The sequence below is a fragment of the Anabrus simplex genome, chromosome 1 (assembly GCF_040414725.1).
Source record: "Anabrus simplex isolate iqAnaSimp1 chromosome 1, ASM4041472v1, whole genome shotgun sequence".
NCBI lineage: Eukaryota > Metazoa > Arthropoda > Insecta > Orthoptera > Tettigoniidae > Anabrus > Anabrus simplex.
Window position 1 is genome coordinate 1,803,753,857 of NC_090265.1, and position 25,632 is coordinate 1,803,779,488.

The 25,632-nt window shown below is 38.4% G+C and overlaps 1 protein-coding gene across 5 annotated transcripts in view; it reads left to right on the plus strand.

Annotated features, from left to right (window-relative positions):
• Positions 1-25,632, plus strand: part of p115 (General vesicular transport factor p115) — a 637,868-nt gene that overhangs the window by 451,929 nt on the left and 160,307 nt on the right. The window contains exon 18 of one of the 5 annotated variants that reach the window (XM_067138598.2): positions 7,050-7,067. The exons of the other annotated variants lie outside the window; for them this stretch is intronic. The gene's annotated coding sequence lies outside the window, so the exon portion shown is untranslated. Of the gene's footprint in view, positions 1-7,049; positions 7,068-25,632 lie in introns of those variants that run through there. 5 annotated transcript variants of the gene reach the window in all.

The following is a 25,632-nucleotide window of genomic DNA, read 5'->3' on the forward strand; positions in this document are numbered from 1 at the left end:
GAACACGCTCAGATAGTAGGCCACATTAAAGGACTAGATCTCTGGCTGTGCTTTATTGACAATACTTATGCCATAATAAATAAAGAACTTAATGATAGTCAAAGTATTTTAAATACCTTAAATAGTTTAGATCCAAACATTAAATTTACAGCAGAAGAGGAAGGTACGCTCAATTTTCTAGATAGTCAAACAATTCGGAAAGACAACCATTTCCAGTTTAAAATGCACAGAAAACCCACTTTTACACCGACCACAATTAAAAGCAATTCTTTATATCCCATTTCACAAAAGAAATCCGCTTACTATAATTCCTCAACAGGGCCTTTGAAATTCCGCTAACAGAAACAGACAGAAAGAAGGAACTATCTTACATTCGCCAGCAAGCCCTACATAACGGTTTCAGTTTGAAATTCATCGACAAAATCATTACTAAATGCAAATATCAACAACAAATTAAACTAAAGCAACAATCGGAGAAGGCAAAGAGGTACGTCAAATTCACCTTTAATAACCCGAGGATTTATGAAGTCACGAATTTGTTCAGGAAACACAACACCAAAGTAGCTTTCGTAACCAACAACAATACGAAACATAGATTCTTTAATCATGACAGAGTCAATAAACTTAAGGATGACGAATTCCAGGAATCTGGCATTTATAGGCTGACATGTACTCAGTGCAAAAAAACATACGTGGGACAATCAGGTAGGAGCTTTATAATTAGATATCATGAACACATCAATGCAGAGAAGTACAGAAGATTCTCTGCCAAGGGAACTCATATGAAAGAGGCAAGCCACGAATTCACTAATATCAGACAGGACCTTCAATAAAGGTAGTCTAATGAACAGCCTAGAAAACATCCACATTACTCTTGATAAATTAGAGAATAAGGAACAGAATCTAAACAAAATGAACGAGCAAAAAAACATCTTATACGAGAGTATCAGCAAATACATGGAATGGGGAAACAGAAAACAAACAAGAAGAACAAGTGAAATAATCAAACATGACGTCACGGAAGCACAGCTAGTACTCCCTCCGCCCCTCACGAGACGTATTAGATGACAACACAACTCTACTTCCCCTTTCTACGGAGGATCGCACGAACAATCAGACCGTGTCACATCTCTACTACACTAGGTCGTGCACAAAGACAGTTCCCCAAGGCGGTGCGGGATAAACATCTGTCCAGATAAGGTGAGTTAAGACAACACAATTTTCAATACATTCCTTTTCCCGTGATCTATTTAAATTCGGAGATCTTCTATTATATGCCATATTTTAATATATTACGATCTCCTGCTGGTTGCAGATTGTGAGGCAAGCTGCGCTAATTAGAGGACCGCCGTTTTATATAACAGGGAAGCTACCAAAGGACCTTTGCAATTCAAACAATCAACACATCCTTTTACCACAATCTAAAGAGCAAAATTCGCAAGGCAAACAGGCAACACGGCCTTTTACCATAACATAATGAGTTACATTTAAGGAAGATAATCATCACAAAATACAGACAACAAATACCCGAAGACTGGAATGTACTGTACATAGAATTTTTATTCAAGACCAAGTGTTTTTTAAAAAGTGAAGATAATTTTTCAAATATGTTTATTAGTAAATAAGTTCTTTTTAACATCATATAGATGCAAATTTTAATTGAAGTATTCTTCTCCCAAATGCCTGAAGACTGTTACAAACATTGACTTTTTTATTCATGCCACCTAGTGTTATTACGAAAAGTATATCATAACAGACATTTTTAAATATTTTAAATATGTACATTATTATTATTTATTTACATAATTCATGTCCACATTGGAGCACTTAAATCAATACATTTGAGTTAATTTCTTCTTTTTCTTCTCCCAGAACTTTCTCATCCTCTCCGACCTGGATGCCCTTTGTGTGTCCGATATAGTATATTGTTTCCGTTCAACTGTTATTAGTTTGAGACTTATGCTTTTGTTCTTCAAAATCCTCTTCTCTTTTCTGTCTTTGATTTGTTGCCGAGTTATACCCAATTCTTCCAAATCATCCTGAACTTCTTTTAACCAATTATTATTGATTTTATTTTTCAAAAAATAATCAAATAGTTGTTTCAATATCCTGGTGTCTGGTAATCTTGATATGTGACAGAAAAAGGAAATTCTTCTTTTACGCATTGTAGATATTATTGATTCACATTCACGATAGACAATGTTGTTAGGCAACAATCTCCACTCTCCATCAACTTGGTGTTTTTTATTAATAATTGTTCTAAGAGTTCTTCTATCAGTTTTCTGTAATTTGTCTGTTGTAGATTTTACATTTCATTTGAATAAAGTTTCACTAGCATACTTTGCCTCTGGTTTAACTATGGAATTATAGTGTTTCAGCTTAGCGTTTATCGAAAGAGATTTTTTTTTTTATAGTTTGGCCAGGTAAGTCTTTGTGCTTGTTTAAATTTAGTTGTTCTGTATTCTATTGCTTCTTTTTCATTTGTGTTCCATGTTATTATTTCCCCAAGATATTTGAATTTTGAATTTCTGAACAATTTTAATCTCTTTATTACTGTTCAGTTGAATAACTGGTAAATCAACTTTAAAAGTTGGCTTCATTTCTGTTTTTTCAAATAAAATTTGTAATCCCATTTTTTATTTTTTATTTTTTTTGCTATAATTTCTAGTTGTTCAATTTGAAATTTAGCCCCTTCTATTGTATTTGCAAGTAATGCTAAATCGTCCGCAAAAGCAAGGCTGTTGAGTATAATACTTCTACCGATCTTGATAGTTGTTCGGCATTTTTTGTTCCATTCACGCATAACCTTCTCCAATGCACAATTAAATAACAATGGTGAAAGTCCATCTCCTTGTCGAAGTCCAGTTCTTATAGTGAATGATTCTGATAATTCACCTCTAAATATAACTTTTGCCTTCGTATTTTTAAAAGTCATACTAATGAGGTTAACAAGTTTTTAGTGTAGTAATGATTCACGATGAATACTGTCGTATGCTTTTTTTTTAATCTACAAACGTGATGACTAGACCCTTACTTCGAACTCTTTGGTGCTTCATTATCCATTTTAAACTAATGATTTGATCTGGACAGCTTCTACCTGGTCGAAATCCTCCCTGATATTCTCCAAGTTCTTGGTCGAGTTGTTCTTGGATTCTTGAGTATATAATCTTGGATAAAATCTTGTATGTAATATCAAGCAAGGATATCCCCCGATAATTATTTGGATCGGAGCGATCACCTTTCTTATGCAGCGGGTGGATTATCGCTGTATTCCATTCCTCGGGAAGCTTCTCTGTGTTGAAAATATCAGTGATGTATTTATGTAGGTTTTGAATAGTCTGATCATTAGCATTCTTCCATATTTCTGCTACTGTTTGATTCTCTCCTGCTGCTTTGTAGTTTTTAAGTGCATTAATTGCTGTTTTCACTTCATTGTAAACTGGTGGTATAATCTTTTGTAATGGAGTTTTATTTTTTGGATTAGGGTCAAATTCTAAATGTTCCACAGGATCCTCACAATTAAGTAACTCTTTGAAGTATTCTGCAAGGATGTTAGCATTATCTTGATTAATGTGTGCCATTTTTCCATTTTTATTTCTTAACATAAGTGTGGGAGGGGTAAACTTAGATTGATATTGCTTGAATGTTTTGTAATAGTCTCTTGTTTTATGCTGGTTGAATGTTTCTTCTATAGTGTTAAGCATTTCCTTTTGATAATTTCTTTTAATTGTCCTAATTTCTTTAGCTGTTTGTCTTCTGGCATTAATTAGTTCTTCTCGAGATTTTTCTGTTTTCCTCTGTTGATCAAAATCAAATCAAAATCTCTTTATTTGCAAATGAGGTGTCTACCTCGGTGGCAAATGGTACACTAAAATACATTGTCAAGCACTAAATATTAAATTAACAAGAGAAGAAAATTTTTCCTATAATACAATATTATACAATTTACGCTAACAATGTTTTCTATTAAACACACAGCTCATCCTTAATAAATTTATATTGTTTACAAAATTCTAATTATAATATCTCCTATACTACTTACAAATATAGTCAACTGATATACAGTATGTGGAATTGCTTCAAATGATACTGTACCGGGCGGTACACCTCTACACCGTTTATTTAAAAGTTGCGCCAGTTGAAACTCCTCTTCTGGAGGAAGGTTGAACTTTATCTACTCTATTAATTCTCTACTTTCTCAGAAGATGTCACCACGTGGAAAATTTTGAGTTTTTGAACTGTGTCACTTTTGATGTGTTTTTGTTTCGCTTGAAGTAAGAAGTGTGAACTTTCTCTTCTAGAGGACACTACTGAAGATCAACAATAGCGCACCCTAGTGCGGAGTCAAAGAACTATTTTGTTGGAGAAATTTTTATTTCAAAAGTTTGTTTCTTGTTAAATTTCCTTCTGTTATTTGTTTAAGTTGGCTGTATACCCCTCTTTTTCCCCTTGTTTTAGATTTATCCAATCCCGAATTTCTTTTAGTAATTTCTGACCAATCTGGTGTATCTTCCCCCAACTTGTATCTGTTGCGGGGTCCTATCCAATAAAAACATTGTGGGCGGGTGTTTTCATTCCCCTAACGCCTAGAAACTTCCGCGAGAGTATATAAACTGCTGATTTTAGGGTCTCCGGGCCACTTCTGTTCCATCTTTCAGTGTATTAAGTACATAGCAGGAGGCGGGAAGCGCCTCTTTCCTCGGCGGCGGTCAACAATAAGGTAATGGCCGATTAATAAATTCTTTCTTTTCTTGCTCAGCAGTTTAACTTTCGGGGCGGGTTCTAAGCGTTCAACCATGTAACCTTTTCCTAAAATGTAAAAACAACTGGTATCTATTCTATTTTAAAACGACATATCGGGATAGAGAGTGCTTAACCCTCTCGAGCTCCCACTCACATCGTCTTGAGGTGAACTTATTCTCTCAACCTATTCTTCCGTAATGTAATGTAAATTGCTATTAAGTCACCTCTGTAGTATGGGATTAGCCCTTGTAATAACGGCCTAGTGCCAAAGTAGGTTTTAAAATCAAAATGTATTAGGAGTGCAAGTTCGCCTCCTCTCAAATTGTTTTAGAGGTCATTCAATTAACCTGCTTTTCATTTAATAGACCTCAGTAGATTGGGTATTTTACCCCTGTGTTTATGTCCGTTGAGGACAACTTGAAGGTGGAGTTTGGTGTGGCCTAGGAGAGGCTTAAATTAAAGAGCGTGTGGCTCTTTTGGAAACGGAGTGTTGTATGCCTCGAGGAGGCTTTACTGTGTAATTTGGAGCAAGTGCTCCAGGGTTTGATTGGGGTCTTCTGCCCCTTTGTTAAAATTTGTATATCGGAAAGTTGGGCTAGTTGCTCAAAAATTGTGAACTCAGGGCTCGAAGCCCAAACTCTGTAATCCCTGTAATTGTACATTTCAAATTGTGTTTCGGCTACTAAGTACCTGTTCTTTGTTATTACTTAATATTGAAAAGGAAATATAACCTTGTTAACTTTTACATTAACTTTGATTCCGTAGTTTGAGACCCATTCACGCCCGCACCTTCTTACACCTCTACCTACCACCAAAACACGGTAACAGATACTATAAAACTGGTATAACAATAATATTTACATTGCATTTATTTATTTACAATTTTTTTTTTTTACCCGTTCTGGATCCTAAGTAGCATAACGACCTGCTGCGTCTTAACCAGAGCCCCTTTTGCCACCACTTTTCAGAGTTCCTGAAGGGCCTTCACAGCTACCGTAGCGGTCCCAGGGCCCTCGAAGTCCCCACTGTACTTCACCCCTACAGGCAGTCCCCTACTTTGGCTGTTTAAACTCCTTAGACCAGGGGATGGAATTAATTTATTCACACACTTTTTTTATTTACAATAACCTGCACCGGTCGAATGCCCTCTAACACTTCATTTATTTTCTCTGTTGCTGTTTATTCTCTTCTTGAATATCTGTACAGATTTTGGAAAAGGATCAAACACTACCCCTGGTAAACTGTTCCACTCCTTCACACCCTTCCCAATGAATGAAAATTTACCCCAATCGCTTCTGCTAAAATTCCTTCTAATTTTATATTTGTGGTCAGTCCTGCCGATATAATTATTTTCCAACTGAAGCCTCTCACGGATATCTCTCCATGCTTCTTCTCCTGTATAGGCTCTATATAATCCTATAAGTCTAGTTTTCTCCCTTCTCTTACTTAAAGTTTCCCACCCAAGTTCCTTTAACATATCTGATACACTACTCTTTCTCCTGAAATCCCCTGTTACAAATCTTGCTGCTTTCCTCTGCACACTATCTATTTCTTTTATTAGGTATTCTTGATCATTTAACTATGCCTTGTGCCTTGCTTGAGTTGCTTTGTCACATTCCCCGTTCCACCGCGCATGTTTCTTTCTCCTTTTAATTGGAGCGATTTCTTCAGCTATGGTTTTAAGTTTGTTGATCATCGTCTCTAATTTGTCATTTAAAGGTGTTTTGGATCTCTCTAAATATATTTTATTATTTATTAAGTAACTGGGATCATAATTTCTCCTTGCTTTGAGATGATTACGTTTGTGTTTCCTTTTTGGTGTTAACTTGATTTTTATTTTTGAGATATAATGATCTGAGTCTATGTCTACCCCACAGAGGACTCTGACATTATAAATTTCTTTATGATAATCGTTATCCATAGCAACATGATCAATCTGAAACTCTCCCAATTTTACGTTAGGGCATTTCCATGTCATAAGTTTATGTGGTCGCCTCATGAATCTGGTGGTTTCCAAAAATGAGTCCATGATCTGCACAAAGTTCAATTAATCTTTGGCCATTTTTGTTCGTTAATTTATGAGCTGGCCATTTTCCTACAACTGTGCGATACTTCTTTTCTCTGCCGATTTTAGCATTGAAATCTCCAAGTAAGATTTTTATATGCTCATCAGGGATCTTCGATAATATGTAATCAAGTTCTTCCCAAAAGTTTTCAACTCTTTCTCTATCTTTATTGTTTTTGTTATTTGTTGGTGCATGGACATTTATTAAAGTATAAGTTTTATTCCCTACTTTATCTGTTAGAAGTCTCATCATCGAAGAGTTTGAAGAAAAATCTTCAATTGAGTCTATTATGCTACTATGAACAAGAAAACCTACACCAAATTGGGGGACATTCTTCATTACCCTTTGTCCTGAAGGTCCTTTGTAGAGACGATAACCTCCTGATTCAATTGGTAAGTTCTTGTAAAGCCATTATTAAAATCCTATGTTGGTCCATCACATTTAAATGTTTCAACTTGCCCACCTTACTTAGTGAATTAATGTTTAATGTTGCAAAATATGAAAATTTTCCTGATTTATTGAACTTAAGTCTCTTCTTACATTGTTGGGTTTGTCGATTGTCTTCTACTTGACACCCCACCGATTCCGAGTGGCGTCCTTGTGCAGACCCTTGTTGTTGTTTGTCCACACCAGTGGATTTATTCGTTAGAAGATTCATCATCATTGATTGTCTGATTTCGATCAAAACATTTCTGATCGAGGTCAGGCTTTACAATTCCAGATGTGATCTGGAAAGGTGATTAATGAAGTATGAATTGGTGATAAATGAAATGCTGTAAGTTCATCCTAGTTGTTAATAAGTTAATAAGTTTTTTAAACTTAATTATAGACGCAAATTGTAATTTAAGTATCATCCCCTAACCTCCCCAACCCCCCCCCCCCTCCTCCCTTCTTTTAGAGCACCTAGAGCAATAGTTTTTAGGATCCCGTGGGACATAGTTTTAAGGTTTAATGTGCTTACTGTCCAAATGTTTTCATCTAAACTATCTTTATACAGCTGAAGATGACCACTAACTGCTCGAAACATGTTCTGTGTATGCTAATGTATTTTTAATTTTGCCCAAGGCACAAAAAACAAAAAAGTATCGATTAGGTTGTTTTTAAATTAATTTGTTGATTGTACTCATCGATACGGTCATGAAGTGGACGGCTTGCAATTGGAATGAAATGGTGTATGGCTTTTAGTGCGGGGAGTGTCCGAGGACATGTTCGGCTTGCCAGGTGCAGGTCTAGGGCATCTTCAGCCTAAAATAATGTTCAAAAGTACATATATGGAAGCTGAAAGATTAGCTAGTTGCTAAAATTTGATACATTAATAAAAACATGTTAATGGAACACTGTCAATGATTATACTAAAACTATCTTGTCAGAGACTTAAAACTTCTTCCATTAAAAATACGTAGTCTAATTAAAATGGTTCAGATAAAATTGTTAGTGGATAACCAATGTGATGATGATGTAATGCCAACGAAATGAGGGCGGGAACATAAGCACAAAAATGTACGTCATATATACAACATGTTCAAGGCCGCTGCTAAAGTCGTAAGCGTGAAGGTAGATGCACGTAACTGAAGCATCAGTTGAATTACTGTAGAAGAAGTGGCCCTTTGTACCGGTAGGAAAATTGTCAGAGACCTTGTTGAGAAATGCTGGGATAATGTTCACTGCAAGAGAAGAAAAGGAAGTATTAAAATGGTGAACGCAAGGAGAGAATTCTGTTTATGTTACTTTTCCGAGATGTCGCCCGTAGGAGACCTGCGCATCATGATGAGGAGAAGACGGCCCCCGTGCCAGTGGTGGTTAAAATTCCCGACTCTGCCGGACCCCTGTGACCAAAGGCCAGCACGGTAACCATTTAGCCATGGAGCCGGACGATTTTGTGTTGATAATTCTGTACTCGCCTGACAAAAGATCCTGCTCTTTCTGCCAACGTACTTCACTTATACCAACTACATCTAACTTCCATCTCCCTTTTCAGATTCTCTAACCTACCACAACGATTCAAACTTCTAACATTCCACACTCTGACTCGCAGATTGTCAGTATCCATCTTCCTAATGATCACCCCCTCTCGTGTAGTCCCCACTCGGAGATCGGAATGGAGGACTAGTTTACCTCCAGAATATTTTACCCAGAAGGAAGCCATCGTCAGTACATCATTCATACAGAGAGAGCTGCATGTCCTCGGGAGTTAGTTACGGCTGTAGTTTCCCGTTGCTTTCTGCCGTGTAGCAGTATCAAGACAGCTGAGCCATGTTGAATATTATTACAAGGCCATATCATTCAATCATCTAGACTGCTGCCCTTGCAATTTCTGAAAGTCTGCTACCCCCCTTTCGATGAACCATTCCTTAGTCTCGTCTCTCAGCCGATATGGTTGCCCTATCTGCTTCGTTGGGACGCAAGCCTCCCCACCATGGCAAGGTCACATGGTTCGCAAGATATTAAATCGATTTTCTTACTTTGATAGAACTAGCGAGTCAAATACACTTTCATAGAACTCATCATCATCTGTTGGCTGTGTCTGCCTCTCCATCTGCTCTTGTCTCTCCCTCTCTTGCCCAGTCCTCTCCTCTACTCTTCTCTGTACACACTCTTCCACTCCTTTTATCCACCTGTCTCTGGGTCTTCCTCTTGGTCGTTTACCTGTTATTTCCATTTCGTGCATCCTCCTCGGTATCTTTTCCTCTGTCATTCTCTTCATGTGTCCATACCATCTAAGTCTAGAGGCTTCTATCCTATTTGTAGTGGCTCTTATCTTGAACCTTCTCATTTCTCATTTTATCCCAACTTGTCACTCCTATCCTGCTTCTCAGAAATTTCATTTCACTTGCCTGTATTCTATTCACGGCTCTCTGCCTCATTACCCAAGTCTCAGTTGCATACGTCAGCATAGGTATGTAGTACATGCTGTATATCACCCTTTTGTTTCTCTGAGGGATCCTTGCTCGAAACCAGGTTTCTGACACTTTTCAGGAATGCTTCTGCTTGTCTTCCACACTCGATTATTTCCTTATCATTTCTTCCACTTTCCTCTATGATACTTCCTAAGCACTTGAAACTCTCTACCTTCCTAAGCTGTTCCCCTCCAAGCATTATCCCTCTCGTAGGTCTCTCCTTCTTTCTCGTTGTGATCACTATCTCGCTCTTTTGGGCATTAAATTTCATTCCATATTGTTCCACATCATCTACCCAACCATCTAACTGTTCCTGGATATCCTTTTCCTTTTCTCCCCAGACTAACAGGTCATCTGCAAACATCATCACTTTAATTTTACCTTCTCCAATTTTCCTTACCACTTTTGTCATTAGCTCGTCCATTGTTACTGCGAAGAGCAAAGGTGACCACCTTTTTGCTCAAACCAGCCTGTTCTTTCTCCTCAACTGACACTCCCATTGTACATCTCCTTCACTCTTTCTACGGTCTGTTCCTCGACACCTTTTCTCTGTAAGGCTTCCCCTACCTTGTTTCTACGTACACGGTCATAAGCTTTCTCAAAGTCCCCGAAGGCCATCACATGATCCTTACCCCGTTCATAATATAAGGTCTACTGTGGACCTTCGTCATCTGAAACCGTACTGCTCTTCTCTTAACTTTTCTTCCACCCGCTTTCTGATTCTATTCTCCAGAATCTTCTCAAATACCTTTGCACAGTGATATATGAATGTGACTCCCCTATAGTTCTTAAACTCTTTTCTATTCCCCTTCTTGAAAATGGATATGATTACTCTCTTCTTCCCATCTTCAGGGGTCTTCCTTTCCTTCGATACTAGTTTCAACACACGATAAAGCCACTGTTTCCCTACCTCTCCTGCTGCCTTCACCATCTCAATACTCACTTCATCTAACCTGGGGCTTTCCCTCCTTTCATCTTGTCCAGTGCTGGCTCCACTTCTGCCCATGTTAAGTCTTTTTCTTCTTCCATATTTCTTACTTCCTCCCTGCTTGTACTTCCCTCCTCAGTGCATCCTTCTGGGTTTAGTAAAACTTCAAAATACTCCTTCCACATTCCATTTCCTGCACTTCATTTCCATTTTTTTCTATCATAATAACATCTTCCCTCTTGCCTTTCTTCTTACTCTTGACCATTGCATACAGTACTTTTTAATTTCCTTTGCTATCCTCTTCCATCATGTTTGTCCATGTTTCAATCCATTTTTTCTTCTCCTCTGTTACAACCTTTTTAGCTTCTTCCTTTTTTGTCTTGCCTCCGTTGTTCTCTGTTGAAACCACACCTAACTGCCGCTTTGACTCTGTCGTTCCACCATGGGGTCTCGTGGCACTAGTTCTCCCACAAACTTCCTCTGCCTCTTGAACCTTTCCCATTCCTCCTCTCCTGTTTTTGTATCATCTGTTGGTACTTTCAATCTTATTTTTTCCTGTGTTTCCTTTTCCTTCAGTTTCCATATTTTGATACGTCTTTCTTGCTCTTCTATTTTCTTCCTTTCCGTAATTGTTCTCAGTTTCATTATCAGTAGTCTGTGGGCCTCTGATGGTATTACCCTTACATCTATAAGATTCCTCTTCATTTCCCAATCGTAGATCATGTACTGTAATCTACAATGGATTCCCTAGAGCAGTCACTGTTATACCACGTTATCTTATGCCTTTCTCTCTTTCTGAACCACGAGTTCCCGACCATCACCCCATTTCTTTTGCACAAATCCAGTAGTCTTTCTTCTTCCTTATTCCTGTTTCCCCATCCGTCCGCTCCAAGCACGTTCTCATAACCCTTCCTTTCCATGCCTACGTGGGCATTCAAGTCCCCCATTACCACGTTATTTTGTCCATTCAGTTGTCTCTTCCATTCTTCCTCAAAGTCATCTTATCTTGTTGCGTGCATTCTGCTTGTGGAGCATACACTTGTACAATTTCCCAGGTTTTTCTTTGACTGTTATTTTGACTTTTATCAACCTGTCACTTATCCCTTTTACTTCCCCTTTCAATCCATTTCTTAGTACCACTCTTAGTCCATTTCTTTTTCCCTCATCATTTCCTATCCTGTACATCATGTCTACAACCTCTTCTACTTTTCCGGTCATTGTGTGCCTCGCCAGGGTCATTCCTTGTTAATATCCATCACTGGCTTGCTAGGCCCGTTAGCTGCCATCTCCCACGACTAGAACTACAGTGCACAATAAATGGTCTCTCATCAGCTGGCTGACAGGCATGGCGACAAGGACAACACTAAGTAAGAATTATTAAAAAACACGTATGGTTGCGAAACATGGACTATGAGAAATCAATACTCATCTGCATTTACGGCAGTCGTCCAGGTGGCACATTCCCTATCTGTTCTTTTCCTAGCCTTTTCCTAAATGATTTCAAAGAAATTGGAAATTTATTGAACGTCTCCCTTGGTAAGTTATTCCAATCCCTAACTCCCCTTCCTATAAATGAATATTTGCCCCAGTTTGTCCTCTTAAATTCCAACTTTATCTTCATATTGTGATCTATGCTACTTTTATAAACGCCACTTAAACTTATTCGTCTATTAATGTCATTCCACGCCATCTCTCCGCTGACAGCTCGGAACATACCACTTATGATATACTAACAATTTGTTGGTTGTTTTGATCCACCTTTTCAATTCAAATTACAGTTTGTGTTACAACACTAATTTACCGGGACATGTTTCGCTTTTATTCACAAGCATCATCAGCCTATACAATTGCCTCAAGGTTTGTCATATTTGGATTGTTGTTACAAATTTCATTACATTGAATGCAAATCTAATTTCAGTGATAACAATATTTAAAACATAAGAATAATATACACATTAAAAATTATGACAATATGATTTGCAATGTTAAAATGGAGTAACTCTTAATTCTAAAACACATTGACGTCCAAAACACAGTTTTTACAATTTGAAAATTTGGCTAAAAATTGTTTGCAGTGTTAAAATAAAATTGATTCAACTATAATTTGGCATTAAAATTTGAGTCATTTCCAAAAATTGATGCCTGCTTGGCATGAAACATAGCTCTCATAGTGCATTGGCACTGCTGGTGCCTCCACGGTATGCACTAGCCTTGCGTCCTGGGAGGTGTGCTAAGTCCCAACTGACGAGCCCAACTTAGCACACGAGGGAAAAACGCAGGCAACCAAGAATGAGTTAGCTGGAAAATTTATTATGTCCAATAACGGACCATTATATTGGTATTATAAATTTACTCATTCAGGACAAATATTTTAAGTTCCCTATGGGAATCAACATCTACATCAACATACCACTTAGTCGAGCAGCTCGTCTTCTTTCTCCCAAGTCTTCCCAGCCCAAACTTTGCAACATTTTTGTAACGCTACTCTTTTGTCGGAAATCACCTAGAACAAATCGAGCTGCTTTTCTTTGGATTTTTTCCAGTTATTGAATCAGGTAATCCTGGTGAGGGTCCCATACACTGGAACCATACTCTAGTTGGGGTCTTACCAGAGACTTATATGCCCTCTCCTTTACATCCTTAGTACAACCCCTAAACACCCTCATAACCATGTGCAGAGATCGGTACCCTTTATTTACAATCCCATTTATGTGATTACCCCAATGAAGATCTTTTCTTATATTAACACCCAGATACTTACAATGATCCCCAAAAGGAACTTTCACCCCATCAATGCAGTAATTAAAACTGAGAGGACTTTTCCTATTTGTAAAACTCACAAGCTGACTTTTAACCCCGTCTATCAACATACCATTGCCTGCTGTCCATCTCACAACATTATCGAAGTCACGTTGGAGTTGCTCACAAACTTGTAACTTATTTATTACTCTATAGAGAACAACATCATCTGGAAACTCTCATCTCTGATTCCACTTGTTTACTCATATCATTTATATATACAGTAGAACCTCGATTATACGTTCCCGGAAACTACGTTTTCCCATATTCTCCGTTCAAATTACGTGGTCCTGCAAGCATCCCAATTAAATCACATTGTAAAAATTCCGTATTATCCGTTCCTTGAAGAAACAATTTCCCGGATCAACCGTCCAGAAATTTCAGTCCCATCAACGCTAAATCCTCGATCATGCGTTTTTCAAGAAACCGTATCTCACGAAAGGACGGCTACAGCATACTTACGGATCTTGGTGTTAACATCCCATCATTGCGATAATTAGAGGAAGTAATGGACTGGAAAGCGATCGGCGGTGCACTTGTATAACGGACCGTCTTATCAGTGGCGAAACTACTTGGAGTCATTTGAGGCAATACCTACCCTAAGAAATACAATTAAACATAAATATCGTAACAGACTTATCTGCTGTTGTTACTGTGTTAAATCAACAATAATCTCTCTATGATATGTGCTACATGATGACAGCAGATGATGTGCTTCGCTGATCGCCCCGCTAGATGGCGACAGCAGACTACTTGCTCTGACAGGGAGGCAGTCTGTAAGTTGTCTCACCCAGGACTTTTTGTTTTGTTTCCCTTCAGTCAGCTTGGCGACTGGCACGGGGCGGTTGAGTGAAGATAGGTTTACCGCCCGCACTCCTCTCTCCACAAGGTCTAGACCCCAGAGAGGCAAGCCTCCTGTGCTATTTGAGAGCGTAGTAACTCCCAGCGCGAAGGTGACAATGAAGTACCGGTACGGTACCCTATTGTTAAGTGTCTGTTTTTCTTTCTTTTGAATTAGTAGGCAATCCGTGCATTATTGGCTTTATTTTTGCCAATTTAGACATGGACTGTTAGTTGTGTAAAACGAGGCTGACATCAACCGGTTGAAAATCACGTTGAAATAATATGTGAAGTAGGCCCCTTCAGGAACTTAACTAGTCTTTTGAATGAAGTAGGCCCCTTCGGGAACTTAACTAGTCTTTTGAACTCTTAAAAACGTAAGCCGTTCTCATCTTGGACTTATGAAGAGAAGTGTGAATCCAAAACCAAAAGATGTATGCATAATATGGATATTAAATATTCTGACGGTAAAGTAGCGAGAAAATTTCAATTTTCTTGGTATACACGATATTCGTGGTTAACAGCCTGTTCCGAAAGCAAGAAGCATTTTTGTTATACGTGCGTTTTGTTTGGTGGTGAAAAGGAATGGACTTTAAATGGGGTAATTGTTACAAAAAACTTTCTTAGAAAAGCAGAGAAGCTTCAAACTTCAAATAAACATATTCAAAATGAAGAGATATTCCATGTACTGGGGTGCGGGAGGATAGAACATTCTTTATCTGAAGGTGCAAAATTTCAAGCCATTAAACATAACGAAGTCGTGAAATAAAATTGTCTTATTGTTGAGAGACTTGTTGACATTGTGTGTGTGTTTTTGGGATTGGATTTTGAGGTCATTTTGAAGGGGAAGACTCAGCCAACAGGGGGAATTACCTAAGAGTTGTTAGATCTTCTTTCAAAACAGGAACAGAATATTTGAGATCATGTCCAGTCCACATCGAGCTTTAAAGGCACATCAAGCGAAATACAGAATAAATTAATTGAGTCTGTAACTGCCATAATTCAGGAGACAACCAAAGCAGAGTTAGATTCTTGTTGTTTCATTGGTATTCTGGCAGATGAGACTTTAGATGTATGAAACATATCTTAATTTAGTGTAATATTCAGGTTGTGCTCAAAACAGGGTCCCACAGAAAGATTCATAGGCTTTTATGATTTTTCGATTGATAAGACTGCATCAGGCTTATCAGAATTATTTGTCGATATTCTGCGAAACTGGGGAGTAATTGATAAAGTCGTGCGTTAAACATATCACAGGGGCTCCACAATGGCAGGAACACATGGGGGTGTTGAGCATTACATTAAGCAAGTTTGCTCAAGGGCAATATTTCTACACTGTTATGCTCACAAGTTAAACCTCGTTCTTCTCCATCATCATCATCGTCATCATTTCTCTTTATCCAGCTGTAGCCGGGTAGGGGCAAATATGGTTCCTCTCCACTTTCTTCGGTCTTTCCACCACTCCTCCTCCAACACTGTGTCCCAGTCCAGGTTTCTTTCTATAATGCTGCATTGGATTGTATCCTTCCTTCTCAATCGTGGTCGTCCATGGCCTCGCCTTTCTTGGATTTGTATTTCCATCACCTTTTTTGGCATTCTTCCGTTGCTCATTCGCTTTATGTGCCCAAACCATCTTAGTCGGCTCTTCTCTATTCTATCATTCATTTCTTCCCGGATTTTCTCATTCCTTATTTTGTCTCTTCTACTCTTCTGTATCATACTCCTCAAGAATTTCATTTCGGCTGCCTGTATTCGACTCTCACCCTTCTTTGTCATTGTCCAAGTTTCTGCTCCGTAAGTTGTTATGGATACGTAATACATCTTGTACATAGTTTCCTTTGCTTCCATTGGCACATCTTTGTCCCATAACATGTTTCTTACACTATGATAGAAACAACTTCCAGCTTGAATCCTTTTACTAATCTCAGCATCCAGTCGAGCATTCTCCATTAATTCACTCCCCAGGTATTTAAACGTTTCCACTATTTCCAGGGGCTTGTCTGCAAGTCTAATCTGACCTTTCCCTTCTTTCTCCCCTCTAGTCATAACAAGAGTTTTACTCTTTTCTACACTTATTTTCAATCCACATTCTTCGATCTTCCCATTCACCACATTCAACTGTTCTTGAACCTTCCTGTCGTCTTCTCCCCAAATCACAATATCATCTGCAAATAACATCATGTTCATTTCCTCCATATGCTGCTTTTGCCGTTCTCATGATGTCATCCATTACTATTGTAAACAGGATTGGTGATAGAACACTTCCCTGTCTCAGCCCGCTAGTTATTTTGAACCAAATTGTCCTGCCAACTTATGTTTGCACGCAACTACAACATTCTTTATACAATGCCATGATCATTTTTATTAATCCCTGTCCAATTCCTTTTTGCACCAGACTGTCCCAAACTTTCGTCCTGGGGACACTGTCATATGCCTTTTCAATATCAATGAATGTCATCACCATATCATTCCCATACTCCCAATGCTTTTCCATTAGTTGTCTCATAATGAAAATGGGCTCTATTTTTGACCTTCCACTTCTGAAACCAAACTGATTTTCCTGTATCTGATTCTCAACCCTCAACCTTATTCTACTTTCCAGTATCCTCTCCATTATCTTAGTAACATGAGATATTGGAGTAATTCCCCTGTAGTTCTTCAAAACTTTCTTGTCACCTTTCTTGAAAATTGGGATGATTATTCCTTTTTGCCAATCCTCAGGGACCTCCTTATTCTCCCAGACATTCCTGAGAACCCGATATGTCCACTGCAGGCCTACAGCTCCAGCTGCCTTTATCATCTCCACTCAAATTTCATCTATTCTAGCAGTTTTTCCATTCGTCATCTTTCTTACTGCCATTTCAATTTCATTCATTGTAATTTCTTTATCCATTTCTTCATCAACTAAATGCCTTTCCTGGTCGTCCATTGAATGACTGTCATCCGTTCTTATGTTCAGCAGCTTCTGAAAATACTCTCTCCATCTATTTCTTATTTCTTCTGGCTTTGTTAAAATTATGCCACCTTCACCACAAATCTGGTGTTTACTTGATCTCTCTTTTTGTTTCTTAAGATACCATAGAGTAATTTCTTGCTGCCCTGCGTATCATCTCTACATTTCTGTGTGAATAAGGCCCAGCTTTTCCCCTTTTCTTCCTCCACTACTTTCTTGGCCAAATTCTTTGCCTCCACATATTTTCTTCTACTTTCTTCAGTCTTAGATGTTTTCCATGCAATTTTCTTTTCCTTCACTTTAATCTTTACCCTATTATTCCACCAGTGTGTTTCTTTGTCTTTCACATTTCCTGATGTTCTACCACACACCTTTTCTGCACATCCAACCAGTGCTTCCTTAAATCTTTTCCATTCCTCTTCAACATTCCCCACCTCTGTCCTGGGTACCAAGGGTATTATTTCCCTTTGAAATTCTTCTTGTATGCTTTTCTCCTTCAACTTCCCTACTTTAATTCTTTTCCCTCTTCTTAATGGGGGTTTTTCAATCTTTCCATCTTTCAATTTTCCTATCACAACTCTATGATCTCCACCAAAGGCTTCTTCAGGCACGGCTGTTACATCTACAAGGTTCTTCCGGTGTTCTTTCTCTATGATTATATAATCAATCATGGTTTTTGTTTGTCTGTCTCCCCAACCATACCTTGTAATCTTCTGACTGTTCTTCCTAAACCTGGTGTTTCCAACAATCATTTGATTCCTCATGCAAAAATCCACCAACAACCTGCCTTCTGGATTTACATTTCCATATCCAAAGGGCCCTACAACATCTTCCTTGTCTTTCCATTCCAACTTGCGTTGTAAAATGTCGCAAAATAAATAACGAGATAAATGTAGATGACAGGACATTCCAAACGCTCAAAATGTTAACATATGAAGTTCTTGACACCTTAATTATGCAAATGGAAATACAGTTTGGCAATTTTGAAAGCATCCAGTTTTTTGAGTTGTTGGATCCAACTCAGTTCATAGTTTACAAAGAGAGCTTCCCTGCTATTAAACTGAACAGTCTTATGAATATTTTCCCTTTTTTAATAGGGAAAGATTGGAAAATGAATTGATTAATATTTATTCCAATATAGAAAAACATTTGTCCCCTCAAAAACTTATACATTATATTGTCCTCAGTGATCTCAAACAAGTAGGTATGTGGAAGTGTCAAAATTGATTCGTTTAATATTAACATTTCCTGTGATCGCGGCTTCCTCTGAAAGGAGTATGAGCACTCTGAAGAGGATAAAAACACACTTGCGTAATTCAATGAACAATAAAAGACTCGGCAGTCTTAGTACCATTTCTATTGAGAAAATGCTTGTGAAGGAATTGATGAGTGATCAAGTATTGAAGGACCGCGTGACTGATCATTTTGCAACCTAAAAACTCGACGTTTAGAACTACTATACAAAAATTTTTAAGGTAAGATTTCCTGCCTACCCATTAATTAACAGCTTCGCCACTGCATCTTAGCATTGCATTCGGGTGGTATTGTTCAGAGAATCCTCAGAAATCATAAAGCAGAGAGTGGCCACAACAGTTGGAAGGAGACGATTGTTTCCGGCACAGTCACTGGGCAGGAATCGCAACTGCTCCTTCATCATTATCAAGACCAGAACAGATGTTGCAACTTACATAGGATTGCCTATTACTGTTTTGGTCCTAACATAAGACTGGGAATTTCATTTTTTTGTTTTAAAATGTTATAAAAACCACAGTCGTTCTATTTGCGCACGTTACATTTAAGAAGTTTCTAGCATTTCGCACTCGTACCAACTTGTACAGCGAGCGCGCTTTCCAGCTGAGCTCAAGGTCACGAATAACCGTAATTTCTGAAGTTTTCATGATATTTTTTCTCTTTCCAATTTGATTGTGATTAGTGACGGGCAGAATTGAATATAATGCATTTGAGAATTTTCTAGAATCAATATTTACATTCAAAACCATATTCTCGAGTTCATCATAACCTTTAAAAGTCCATGTAGGCCTAATTTACGCGAAACACGATTTCCATCAACTGACTACGAACTGTATACCGGTACCAGTGACGAAATTAAAATGGAAGATTAAAAAAAAGGGATTTCACCATTATATTGGGCGCTTTTGTATCCAATGTGCTTTATTTTATTAGATTAAAGAATTAAAAACTACTTGTGGTCGATTGTTGTTTGGCTTGGCGTTACCGGTATTTGATTTTTCGAAGTTTGGCTGATCAAAGTTGTTGAACTAAAAGAAGTTTTCATGGGAAACTTACGAAGTTTCTCCAGTAAAACTTGTCTGCCTCTCATCCGGAGTGCACGGGTTTGATTCCCAGACAGGTCACGCATTTTTACCTGCATATGAGGGCTGATTCCAGGTTCACTCATTCTACGATTACCTTTCATTGAGGAACTATTGAATGGTGAGATGGAAACCTCGGTCTAGAGAGCTAGGAATAACGGCCGAGAGGATTCGTCACACTGACCATGTGTAACCTCGTAATCTGCAGGCTTTCGGGATGAGCAGCGGTCGCTTGGTAGGCGGAAGGTCCATTGGGACTGTAGTTTGATTTAGGAGTGTTTATAAGATTATAATAATACATATTTCATTTTTGTGAAATTCAGCCAAATTGTTGATGGTTCATTCATTCCCGGATTTTCCGTTTTCCGGTGTTGTACGATTTTTTTTCGCAGTCCCTCCAAAAACAGAGAATCAAGGTTCCACTGTATAAGAAATCATAAAGGTCCAATAATATTACATAAAATCAGCTTCATGGTCCGTATCGCACTTCAATAGATTCACAATTAAGTATCTATTTATTTTCCACCTAGTCGATACAATGATTGCTTAAGGCAATTTTTAATGGTCAAAAGTGGTACATGTTTCGTATATTATCAACATCTTCAGCCACATAACACTGTTTAGATGAAAAATATATATATATATATATTTTTAATTGTGAATCGGTCCAATAATACTTCGAAAAAAGAGCTTTGTGATCACTAATGCCATCTATTACTTCAGTTTCTCTATAGAGCTCATCTGGTTTTATCAGCACCACATCCAGGATATTTTTCCCTCTGGTTGGTTCCATCACTTTCTGAATCAGCTGTCCTTCCCATATTAACTTATTTGCCATTTGTTGGTCATGCTTCCTGTTGTTTGCATTACCTTCCCAATTGACATTTGATCAATTCAGATCTCCCGCTACAATCACATTCCTTTCCATGTAGTTTTGCATATAGCTTTTATATATATATATATATATATTATCAAATAACTCTGAATCCGTGTCAGCGCTACCCTTTCCCGGTCTGTACACTCCAAAACATCAAGTTGCCTATTTTCTTTAGTAATGAGCCTTACTCCTAGAATTTCATGTTTCTCATCTTTAACTTTTTCGTAGCTTACAAATTCTTCTTTCACCATAATGAATACTCCCCCTCCCACCATTCCTATCCTAACTCTGATACACACTCCAGTGCCGTGAGAAAATTTCTGCATCCATTATATCATTTCTCAGCCATGATTCAACTCCAATTACAATATCTGGTAAATATATTGCACCCACCCCTACCCAGAAACGCTCCAGCTTGAGATCAACAGGGTCGTTCACGGGTGAAAGAATTAAAAATAGGTGCTTAACTAGAGTTACCTTGAAGGCATACAGGGTAGGAGAAACGGGGCATACTTAACTACAATGAGAACACATTCGGATTAAAGTTTGAACTAATACAACCGGTTTATTCAACCTTGATGATGATGGGAATGACGCATCTATTTACAAATGAATTACATTAATTATTGGCAATCATCGTTGTGGATTATTCCTTAACTTATAGTCCTTGGTAAAGGGATGAGTAGATTTATCATGACGTGACGCAAGCGGAAATATTTATCATAGACACTGAGGCTATATCACATTATTAACAAATAAAATTATCATTCATTCCACAAGTCTGAGCGATCCCTATTCTAAAGAACACAATAATTGCCCAATGAAATATCAAGAAAGAAATTATATAAGTGCGGAACGAACACCCAGGTTCGAACCGACCCTCACTACGATACAGCAGGTTGCCGTGCTGATGGAACAGAGCCATCGCCTATGCTAATTATACACAACTTGTCACATAAAACAACTCAAAGAACCACACATTATATACACTGAATACGTGAGGCACCTCATTCTTCATGTTACCATTGTGAGATACCAATGCCTGTGTGTAGACTCGAACTGACGACCCCTGAGATCGAAAGAGGGTACTGAAATCCCTAGCTACATTATACTCAAATAAGTACAGTAAATCTGCAAATACCAGTATCAGGCACCGTGTCATTTATCATCGAGTACATCATTCTGGTGTGTGGAATATTTCTACTCATTAGCCGACTCAGGACCTTACTTTCTCAACAAAGTGCTCCCTCACTAGAGGCAAGTCGCACACAAAAACGAGGTCAAACGTCTCCACCCTCTCACCACAGGTGGTCGACGGTCTGGCCCTTGACAAGCATAACAAATCGTATCCTTAAATGGACCCGTTCCAAAGTACGTAAACTGAGGCCTATTCCTCATTAATAACATCGCATCGGCTTCCAATTCCACAAATATTTCTCATGGCCAACCTGTGACTTCAAACATCACACCTATCTTATAACACAACACCGGTTTCCTGATACTAATATCTGCATGATTGCCACTAATTATTATTATTATTATTATTATTATTATTATTATTATTATTATTGTTACGGAGTTCTCCGGGGTAGTTAGAGGTGAAAGAAGGTGCTGGGATGAATAGGACTCAATCTACGAAATTAAAGTTAATTTTAAAATTTAACAAGGTTATATTTTTCTTTTCAAGATCAAGAAATAACAAATATAACAGGTACTCAGTAGCCTAACAACAAATCGAGAATCTACAATTACAGTGTTACAGGATTTGGGCTCCGAGAGCCAGACACACCGTTCTTGAGCAGAAAGCCCAACTTTACCCAAATACAAGATTCGACAAAGGGGCAGAAAACCCCAATCATGCCCAGGAGCACTTGCTCCCAATTACCTAATAAAGCCTCCTCGAGGCACACACAATCAACTTTTAAGAAAGAGCAAACCCGCTCTCAAAATTCAAGCCTATCAAAGGCCACACCGAACTCCACCTTTAAGCTGTCCTCCAATTACAATCACACAGGGGTAAAAATACCCAACCTACTGAGGCCTATTCAGTGAAGAAACAGGACAATTACATGGCCTCCAAAAATACCAACTTGAGAGGAGGCGAAACTGCACTCCTAATACATTTTGTTTAAAACCTACTTGGCACTAGGCCGTTAATGCAAGGGCTAATCCCATACTAAAGAGGTGACACGATAGGAAAACTTATTACATTTCGAAACGAAGAAAAATGGTTGAGAAAACGTAATCACCTCAAGAACAATATGAAAGGGAGCTCGAGAGGGTAGGCACTCTCTATCCCAATTTGTAGTTTAAAGAGATAGAATTTATACCAAGTGTCTTTTACATTTTAAAGGAAAGTTACATGATAAAAGTTTCGAACCCGCCCCGAGGGTTAAACTGCTGAGTTAGCAAGAAAGAAGTTATAAGACGGCCATTACCTGGTGGTTGAACTACTGCCCGAAGAAAGAGGCGCTTCCCGCCCCCTACTACATAATTTACACACTGATAGATGTTACTGAAGTGGCGCAGAGACCCGAAAATCAGCAGTTTATATACCCTCGCGGAACATTCGAGACCTTTCAGGAATGAGAACACCCGCCCACAAGCCTTTTATTGGACGACCAAAAGATTACATGTCAGAAGTGAAGAAGAAAACCAGGATTGGTGGAAAATTAATTACAGAAATTACTCATTGGTCGAATTCAAAACTGGCGGAAAGTGAAGGGTTATACAGCCAACCTAAACAATGACTGAAAGTAATTTAACAAAGAACAAACTTATGAACACAAAATTTCTCCAGAAACACAGTTCTTTCACTTCGCACTAGGGTGCATAATTGTAGTCCTTCAGTAGTGTCATCTAGAAGAGAATGTTCACACTTCTTACTACAGGCAAAACAAAAATACATCGAAAACGACACCGTTCAGAATACTTCAAAATTTACAAGTAGGGACATCTTCTGAGAAACTAGGGAATTAACACTGTAGTTAAAGTTCAGGCTTCCTCCAGTAGAGGAGTTTCAACTGGCGCAGTGTTTGAATTAGCAGAGCGGAGGTGTACCGCCCGGTACAGACCTCCCCCCCCCACCCCCAAAGGTCCCTCCAAGGGGTAACACAGAAGAACATAAACATTTGTTTTAAATTAAGGTCCAAGTTATGATGTTGATATAGAAGTTAATTGCAGAAGTATTTACAACCAAATTTTCTTAAATGATTGGATCCAGTTTCAAAATTCTTTGTAGTTACTTTTGATGTTATGTCTTTATGCTTGTAGAAGTTGAATTCAGAAGGAAAAACTTTTAATACTTGAAAGTGAAGAAAAATTTTCTAAGTCCACCAAATATTGCAGTTGAATTCAAAAATGTAGTAATTGTTGATATTAAATGTCCATGTGGCTGATTGAGTACATTCACTGATCTCTATACATGGATCGCTGATGGCAGCTCTCCGCTGCAGGAGAAAGTACGCCAAGTTGAGCGCGCGGTTCGCCTTGTTGGCGTACCCATCCTAGAGCTCTCCTTATGGGGAAGCAATGATAATATAGTCAATTTTAAATCGCAATTAATGGCGCGTTGGAATAATTAAAAATATGGGGACATGTTCACTCAAAACATAAGGGCATTGGGATCACTGACACGTCGTTCCGAGGTCAGTAAATCTCCGGGATAGCAATAAAAATGAGTGTATAATAACGGCCGACTAATATTAACTTTGGTGCTGAATACATACAATTAGCGATCGGTAACACAATACGAGTGAAAATCAGTTTCTGGAAACATTACTGTAAATTGTATACATGTATGTCACGAAATTATGCATTCTTAAAATGATGTACCTATAAACGTAGCTCACTATACAGGCCTAAATTCGACATACCATAATCGGTGCTGGACAATGAATTCCTGTTTCCTGTTTCTATGAAATAACGTGCAGTTTATCAAATTAAAATATAATTGAAGCAAATGTACATATTCATAAAACCAGTTTACCAGTTTACCACACTTCAAAACTTGTCAATATATCACATTACCTGCAGCTTAATTTACTATTACAGACCTCTTTAATTAAATTCAGCTACCAAAGCAATATTGATGGTCATCATCAGAAATATGTAACACCCGTTAAATGAGCCCCAAATACCACAACTAGTATAATGGGATAGCCTAAAACACCCACCACACTTTGCCTTCTCCCACCACTCCAGTGTCTGAAACCCGTAATTATTACTGATGTAAATAAGGTCTAGAATTCCTCCAGACTTCATTTTCTAAGATTGTTATAAGGTCACGTCAATTATTTCATCAAAACCGTCAGTTTAATTATGACAAATAAATAAAAATATAAGTAAATCTTTACTTGCAGTTAATGCTCAGTAAAATTGAAAACAGTTCGCTATGTATCACTTCTGAGGCGTGCAGTTTGTCCAATTTTATTTAAACAGTCTTCCTCAAAGTGATGGGAGCAGAGAACAGCTGTTTTAGAAGGCTCCCAAGTCTCCCGCCTGATACTCCTAATTCATGATCTTAGATGTTCGGGTTTCGAGAAAGGAAACCTAGAAAAATTGCCATTTTGCTCCCAGAATATGCGAAATAAGATACAATAAACCTAAAACTAAAAACACTACCCTAGGAAGATTATTATGTACAGTATAAAACTCACCGATGAAATGATTTCTCCTTCTGCAGATCGTTTCTGTTTGTATATCCATAAGCTGAACACTGCGGTATGTTAATACCCGGTAGGATGTTTCTTCATTCGGATTTCACATAAATACATGCACATTTAAATTTAATTTTGTAATTTACAAGCAGTGGCCGCCTCTGTGGGGTAGTGGTTAGTGTGATTAGCTGCCACCCCCAGAGGCCCGGGTTTGATTCCCGGCTCTGCCACGAAATATGAAAAGTGGTATGAGGGCTGGAACGGGGTCCACTCAGCCTCGGGAGGTCAGCTGAGTAGAGGGGGGTTCGATTCCCTCCTCAGCCATCCTGGAAGTGGTTTTCCGTGGTTTCCCCCCCCCCGGGCAAATGACGGGATGGTACCTAACTTAAGGCCAAGGTCGCTTCCTTCCCTCTTCCTTGTCTCTATCCATTCCAAACTTCCCATCCCCCAACAAAGCCCCTGTTCAGCATAGCAGGTGAAGCCGCCTGTGCGAGGTACTGGCCATACTCCCCAGTTGTATCCCCGACCGAAAGTCTGA